This window comes from Drosophila sulfurigaster, chromosome 3 (assembly GCF_023558435.1).
Source record: "Drosophila sulfurigaster albostrigata strain 15112-1811.04 chromosome 3, ASM2355843v2, whole genome shotgun sequence".
In the NCBI taxonomy this organism is placed as follows: Eukaryota; Metazoa; Arthropoda; class Insecta; order Diptera; family Drosophilidae; genus Drosophila; species Drosophila sulfurigaster.
The window spans coordinates 37,377,342-37,386,413 of record NC_084883.1 but is presented as its reverse complement, the minus strand read 5'-3'; positions in this window follow the sequence as shown (position 1 = coordinate 37,386,413).

Here is a 9,072-nt window from a genome sequence, read left to right as displayed (position 1 = left end):
TTAAAGTTCCATTGCCACTCTTCAAGTACAAGTTAACAGATCTTCTTTTGAGCATATTTTAAGAATGAGATTTTCAAGTATAAGTCGCGGCTTAAATTGGTATTTGTAATTGGAATTGTAATCATTAATCGGGAACAATGTCAAGTCATTTTACAGTTTACAGTCGCCGATTATGGGCCTTGGGTTCTCTTATAGCTGTCGTCATGTCATCGTCGTTGTTGTTGCTGTTGTTGTTGTTATTCTTTTCGTTGTTGTTGTTGTCTTCGTAGTCAACGTTGTCGTCGTCGTCATCGCAAGACAAACTCTTTTGGTTATTTTTCAAGGCGTACGATTTGGTGCACTGGCGACGACTTTCGACTGGCGAAAAAGCTGAAAAGCAAAAATTGCATTTTGCTGGAAACGTGTTTTCCTGTAGCGCAGACCGGAAACAGCATTCGCAAACCTAAACAGAACCAAAAACAGCAACACACTGAGGCGAAGACACACTCATACCCATACTCATACTCATACTCATACTCATGAATGAAAATAATAAGCTGAGTTCTCCAGCTTTGCAGAGTTTATTAAACTCTGTTTGAGAACAAAAAAAAAAAAGAAACAAACAAATAGAATTTAATATTGACAGTTATGTATTTTAACAGTTTTGATTAGCTGATGAATGTATTTATTTGTTCATTCAATAATATTCAGCTTTTAATTGTGCTTTCATTCAAGCCAAATCAAGTGCTGACTAATTAATAAATTATTGAAAATTTAAAATGACTTTTATGCAATGTTTGCCACTCAAGTCAACTAAACAATTGTGTTTTCCTTAGGAATGTTTCCCAATTACTTGAGTTGATCAATCTGGTCTATAAGTCGGCTACCTGCATGTAAGGACTGAGAAGTTCTTTGCCTTCTTTTTTTCTCAGATCAACTGAAAGTGATTTCATAAATGCACACTTTATTTTGATCTTTGTGCCGCCGACCAATCAATAAGAGTAATGCTATAAACCGATTAGTTGACTACATAGTGTTGTAAGACAGCAGCAAGAAAAAGAAAAAATCAAGTCAAATAAAGAAAAAGTGAAGAATCAATAATTTGTATAAAAGAAAGTTGTCTGTAGCTGTTTCTGTTTGCCAGCCTACCGACTCTACATAATTAAATCATTCGACTGAAAAATACCAGACTCAGACTGAGATACTCTCGACTCCGACTTCGACTCCGACTCTGACTCCGATTGAGACTTAATCTGGTGACAAACGTTATCCGTTCCAATTTCAAATGACGACAGAGTTTTAGCGGCGCTGACAATACACGCCCGACATTTTATGTTTAGGCCTTTTGTTTGGACTCACAATGAGGGACAAGAAACGACAAAGTGCTCGGCGCATGAAATAATAATTTACTTCATAAAAACAGACGTCAGCTTAATATTTGAGAGCTCTGTATTTTTTTTTGTCAGTGTGCTTCTTTTCTTTTGCTGCTGCTGCTTCTTCTACTGTTGTGCTACTGGTTTTGGTTTTTTATGTATATTTTTTTTTCTTCAATTTTTTGTGTTGTATTTTTATTCAAGACACCAGATTACGCTGCTTGTGTGGGATTGACAGACACCTTTTGTTGGCATAAAACGCTTCGCTTCCAGTTAAGCCGAAGCGTTCAGTTCAATTGGCGTATCGTGGTTAACTCCTCCATTCGGTTGTTATAACTTTGTCACAATATTTCTATGGCATTTTTACCCACCGAAATACGCTGAACCCAACACAACAAAAAAAATTGTTGCTGATAATGTGCCGACATCGGAATTAAGCAAAGTGAGAACGCTGCAAACGAGGTAGCTCGACTTGAAGATACGCTGGAGTATCAAAACATTGCAATAAACAAACTAACATATTATAGTTTATTTAAAGATTTTAATAAACTTACAATCATATGATAATCAGCTCAACCATGACATCGATTGCTTTATCTTTGTTTAGTGCAAATGTTGCCTTGATTTCGCTTTGCATTTCATTTGGAACAGCATTATCGTGAAAACATGCAATTTAATAAGTATTATGTTAATTTTAAACACTGCATTTAATATATGTATGTAGATCCATACACAGGTGACTTGAACTTGATAAACAAATATGATGATAATGACACGTCATTAACACAGACAAAGAACGATTTCCAAACAATGCTGGGAATTGAAAAGCGAATCGCTCGAATTGTGGAGCAAGCAAATTGAAGCTTCCGTGTTTAAGCAACTGGAACCGACCCCAAAAGAAAAATACACACTTACAAAGTTGTGCAATTTTCTGGATCCTATACCCGAAAATTATTCGTTTTTCGTTTATTAAATTTGTATTTCGCAGTCCGTCAAAAGCTGTCATTAAGCCAAAAAACACTGTCGGTGTGATCTCGCAAATTATGGGAGTTCAGCCAGATCATGTTTTGTTCTTTGTTCAAATTAAAAAGATTTAATATTTGTTCAGTTTATGAATTCTATGACAAATCCCAGCTAATTTATTACTTTTGTGCTGTTCGAGATTTTCAATAACTCTCCATTAATTAATTCAATATCGCTGCGCGACTTTTATATTTTGATTGATGGAAATTTGTGCAACCAAAATTATGAAATTACATCAGGTTTGTTGAATTAATTAGGAGTTCTTTCACACCCCGAAAATTAACAGAATTTAAGAGAATAATTGCAACATTTTTTTAATTTAGAATTCAAACGTGTTTAAAAGAAATCATTAAATTTACTAATTGTACATGATATTAAATATAGATCAATAATAAAAATGCACTCAATATTTTTACTATAAGCCAACGGCATATTAACTAAACTCACAAAATAAAAATTGTATAACAAAAAATATTTATTACTTAATTATAATTTAAAATGATATGAATTGAATTTGAATCAATGAATATACATGACATGAATTAACAAAAATAAAGTTTAAGAAAGTGTTTCATATAATGTGTGTTATTGCTCAATAGTTACATGGCATTGTATAAAAAAAATTTCCAATCAAAATAGTTCTAAGACTGCCAATAAAACTTGACAAAATTCCCAATATTAAATGTATTAACATTTCATATTCAATTGTTATTTTAATTTAATTTTCTTTTAAATAACCAGAAAGGCAACACAAAAAGCAACTGGGATGACAATAAATGACTTTCTTATCAATTTATTAAACCATAATTAATCAAACTTTCATATGGTCGTTACAATCTCCTCTATCTGTGACATTCCGCGCAGACAAATGAGCTTTAATTGAGGAAAGGAGTGTCAGGGAGCAAAACAATTGGCCAATATGGATCTCGAATCGGAGGCATAAAGAAGTCCGACAAGATAGCGTTGATGTGTCCTTTCAACGGAATTGCGTTTCACACTTTCGGGTACTCATGTGAGTGTACTCGGTATTTATTTTGACACGTGCGGCCCCCGCGCTCCTTGATCAGCGTAATGCAGAAGACATTCAGACATTCACATCCGCGGTTGGCCTTTGATTTCAAAATTGTGTTGATGCAGCAAATTAAAAGATCAAAGTGAACTCATCCGTATCCCGAATTATGAGGTAGGAGTGTATAAATGTATATACTCATATAATAAGATGCAAAACTAAAGCAAAATATTCGCACAACACAAACAAAACAAAACAAAAAAGAAGTGATGTATGAATGCGAGTGTATTCATGAGTACACAAAACACATCCGTAGGGCGAAATGACAAATGGTGCAAGTTGATTGGATTGAACAACCGAGGTGCGTACGATATGACAATGCTTCAGCACAAGGAATACGAATACGAATACGAATGCGATTGTGAGGACACTCACACATAATAAGAATGAGTGTATGTAGACGAGGTAGAAGAGAGATTATCTGGCTAGGTCGTGGTCTTCTGAACAACTTGAACATGTGAATCAATGAGGCACTCACATGTGGGTGAAGTGTTTGTTGTCAGGAAGGTACGCGAGTGCCACCTTTGGGTGCCAGTAACTGAGTGTGAATGCGAGTGTGACTGTGAGTGTCAGTGTGAGTGCACATCAGGCAAACAACACTGCCAGTTGCCAGTTGCCAGTTGGAAGTTGCCAGTTGGTGTTGCAACTGCAAACGGCAACAGCAACGGCAACGGCAACCGAGATCGCTGTTGCAGATAAAGGCACTTGGGATGTTTCTTATTGCATGTCGTGATTGTGTCAGTTTGTATGTTCCCACTGGCAGCACTTGCAAAAATTAAGCAGCAACCAATCATTGTTAAATATAATGCTTGCCCGTTTGTTTAAATTGAAAAGTTTTAAATTATCACGCCACAGCATCAAAACCAAATCATTCCAATTAAATGTGAATCCATTTCAGCCGTCAACACAGTGGGGCAAATGTTGCAACATACTCTGTGCTTTTAGCATGCATTTGCCATTCAAACTATTGGCCAATGAATGTGAATATATTTGAATAGGAATTCATGACGTCAACGATTACACAGAACATGCAGCGAAAATATGTTTGTAAAGTGAATTACAGATACACGTAATTTAGATTTTATTCGTATTATTCATACCATAATATTTAATTGATAATTATTTAGATATTAGTAAGAGCAATCTTATTGAAATAATTTGAATTAACTAATCATATACATAAGAACTTTTAAAAGGAAAAATTATTTGAAATGAATTGTAATATTATTAAGTCGAACTATAAACATTATTTTATTGACGACACAATTCATTTAATTCATTTATTATGTATTTCTCTAATTTACTACTCTATTAATGGAATTGAATAAATGTTATATGATGTAATGTTTGTCTGTAAACTCGATCACTATTCAAATTGATACAACAATATTGAACTCGAGGTAACAAATTCAAAGTCATGACGAGATTGCACAGTGAAGCAAACGAAAAACATTAAGATAATAATATTCATTTATTATGCAATTTTACACTCGTTTTCATACATATTGTTTTGAATCGTGTCTGCTTTTAATTTAATATTATTTTATAAATTGGTATTACCCATTAACATATTGATTAAAGACGCTTTGAATATTTAAAAGTTAATGTAGCTTTTTCTTAATTATTTTCAAATAAATGTGCCTAATATAAAGAATACTTTTCGAACATATTCACTATTCAAACCTAAGCACAGTGGCGCATGCATTAACATGCTCAGTCAGTGTTCGGAGTAGTTTCACTTTACAAATTGAATATCATTAATTATGATATCATGAGTGGCCGCAATAATCATTCACTATTCAAATTGGTGGCAAATAGTGTGTAGCGATTCCACCTGGGGATTTGAATTGTTGACAGTGATCGCGCCACATGAGATGAGAAGATGAAGATGAAGATGTAGATGTAGATGACGATGTAGACAGAGAGTCGACATTGGGATAGACGAGTAAGAAGAGCAAGATCAAGATCGGAATAGGGATAGAACTCGAGATCGGAATCGGGAATCTGAATCGGGATCGAGATCGCGATCGTTAAGTGGCTGCTTACCCATATCATCTCGTTGTCTGTCAGTTGACTGTGCCGAGCGAGGTGTGCGTCAGATGCTTAATTTAAATTACTCGAGGGGCGGCAACGAAGCGATGCCAACAAACAGCAGGAGTGTGTAGAATGGAGAATCTGGAGTGTGGAGAGTGGAGAGAGAAAAAGAGAGGAAAAAGAGGAAGAACAAGAGCCAGCAGCTCAGCATGAGTAGCTGCGATTTGACACCTCGACTGACAGCTGAAATTGTGGAAAATTATTGAGCGCATTGGAAGTGGAACCCAAGAGGGCGCCCATTAGATCCCTGCTTCGTTTTTTCTCCTCAATCTCGCTTTCGCTCTCTTTCTCTCTCCGTCTTTAAATGTGTATAAAAACAGAATGTCTTTATTTTGAAAAGCACTCGCAGAGCATATTTGGAAGTTGTGAACAGGGGAATTGTGCAGCAGACCTCTAATTTATTCCACATCAAATTGCCGTATAATTAAAATGTTCTTGCACTTGGTTGCTGTTTTTACGACTTCACAAACAAATAATCATATATTTTGTAACCGAATCTGGCCATCATTTTCACTTTGAAATTCACAGTCGATTCTTGAAAACCAAAAGACGATCTCTTAATAAAAGTTGAATGCCTAAATGATGTCTTCATAGAAATAAATGCTTAAATGAGATATTCACAGAAGTTGAAGCCCCAAATAGTAGAATACAATTAGCGCCCATTCAATGGGAACTAGTAGGAAGTATTTCCTTCAACATATTGATAGGCATATGCTTTAATGATATAGCAATATTATTTTTGAGCAAAATGATATATAAATTTTATATTGATGATTTCGCTTAGGTGTTAGGGAGAAAATATGAATTGAATGTTTAGATAAAATGAAGCCAAAACTCGTGTAAAGTATTTCCACTTTATTGTTACAAATTTATGTTTGATACCTAACTTTTAAAAAATATCTATACTTCCTAAATTTGTGTTTACTTCAAAATATGAGAGTTCTTCTAACATAAATTTGAAATACAAAGACATCTTAATCTTAAAAAATGTAAAATACTACATTTCCGATTAACATCTGATGAATGAAATGAACGAAAAATGGGAGCAGACTACTTTGAAATAACATTTTATTGAGAACTCCTCATTCTCTTAATTGAACACACACGATGCAAGCAATAACAAAATGTGTTATTACTTTAAATGTACCTATTATAAACTCCCATTTCATTTAGGCATAAATAGAGCAGGTAGACCCATCTCTGTCAATAGCAAAAAGAAAACAATTTTAAAAAGAAATAACATGTTCCTTTTCTATTTAACGATGTGGTCATTGAGCTGTCTTTTCAGTTCCAACCCAGTTCCTTAAGTCAATTCAATTTACACCCAACTCAAAATATAAATTTGACTTCGAACTACAATTATACAAGTAGATTCTAATCGTAGAGAAGAAGTTAAGATCAAAAGGTGTGTTCTCTAGTGAGCACAAAGAACACTCACTGCTTATTAGGCCCCCGAATTTCGATGATGTGGTTATTGAGTTGCCGTGAGTTGAGTCGTGCTCCTTTTAAGGGAACGCAGTACAATATGTTAACAATAATGAATTCAGAATCATGTCTTTTGTCGCCGAAAACATTTACCGCAACGAAATGAACATAAAACTGTCATATTTTCTGATGACTTTATATTTATGAAGGCCAAAAATGTTGATCGTAAAAACGAAAACACATAACAAAACCAGTTGTTTTTCTTATTGCAAAAATTATCATTATGAATTCATATTCGATGGGACTGTTTGGGATTGAAGATTGAAGATTGAAGAAGGTACCAACAACAACAGCAACAACAACAGCAAGAAGCCAGGGAACTGGGCACGAAGTACATCTCGAATGTCAGAACACACAGGCGGTACGTGCTTTACATTTTAAACGATTGGCAAAGTTGTCTGCACTAATTGATCGCTTCCGAGCGTGGAACCCTTTAGACGATTGTCAAACTGGACCAAACTACGACTCCGAATATGAACTGAAATCATCAAATGAAATGTAATGATGTCCTCCTGTCACTCTGACTAGATTATTTCCTTCCCAAACTGATGTTCTCTTGTTTGACATTTGTCAATGTGATTATTGTGATAATATTTTGGTTCAGTTTTGTTTTCTTTTTGTTATGATGTCTCCTCTGAAATCTTTTCTTTACCTGTTGGCATTTCGAGTTGATGAAGATGGTTTTTTTTCCAGAGCTTTTGCAGTTCTGGAACTAATTGCTTATGGCCATTGTCTGCGACTATGCGCATTACTTTTTTTTCAGCTGACAAAGTTATTTTTTTATTTTTGTGGTTGTTTGTTTGGGGCCTTATCAACGGGGCTGGGGCTGGTCTCCTAAGTATTCGCCACGAGTAATACGTGTCTGTTTTCGCTGCAGTCTGCTCATATATCCGATTTCCCGCTGTAAGTCGACTCTTTGGCGCAACCTGAGCATATGCATGATATGTATTTGCCTCGTTATTCACTGTTGTTTAACACCGAATTCCGGAATATTTTCTTGGAACTTCATTTTCCCAAGCTTTTTGTGTAAGCGCTCCGATATCCGAGCTGCGGCAGCAGATACCCTGTAGACAATGATTGAATACTTTAATTTTAAATATATCATTTGCAAAAAAATTTATATAAACTGGGAAGTAGTTGAAACTTTTATTTAAAATTGGACCTCAAACCTAACATATTTAATAACAAGTAAGCTGAAATTTAAATCGGAATATCTATTCTATATATTGCAAAACTGTAGCATATTATTTTTGCTATTATGCGTTCATCGTATCTCTTAAAAAATGCAGAAAATTCAAAGAAATTATAAATATGAATTGATATCTTCAAATAATATTACTCTTAACCTTATTTATAGTTCAAGTGGTTAGGTTACGTTTAACCTTTAAATAAAAATTTTTTTAAAGTATACTTCTTAAAATACAACGAAGTAAATATTTCTAATATTTATAGTGGAAAGATGAAACAAATTTTCAAAAAATAAATAGATTAAAGACATCCTTTATTTTTCATATAAAGACCTTTTCTTGTTACTAACAATTTAATACTAATTCGATTATAAAAATTATTTAGTATTAAGATTACGATATCCTGCGACATCTTGAAATATACACTGCGAAATTCCTAAAATCAACTAGCATATTAAAATATTTAATAACCCATCTAAATATTGTATATTACGTCCTGATAAAGTTTCCTCATAAACCAGAAGAACTTAATTATGTAAAACAGTTATTGAAAAGCAGTTCAAGAGTGTATATATTTCATAGAGTGGAATGGGGATTAGAATGTGAATGGGAGTGGGAGTGGTGATGGGGTTTGGGTGTTGCCTCCTGTTGGCACTTCCAAAAATTTCATTAGCAGCAACATTATTTCGCATTCGAATCGAAAGTGCTTGAAACTTGTTTATGATTCGAAACTACGCGTGTACATAAAACGCACTCATACAAATCCATTCATATTCACGCACACAACATTCACATTTGTGAGCGTGTTGAAAATTTGTAAAGGATTGTCCGGAAGGTTGTTGCCACACCGCGTCTTCATGCC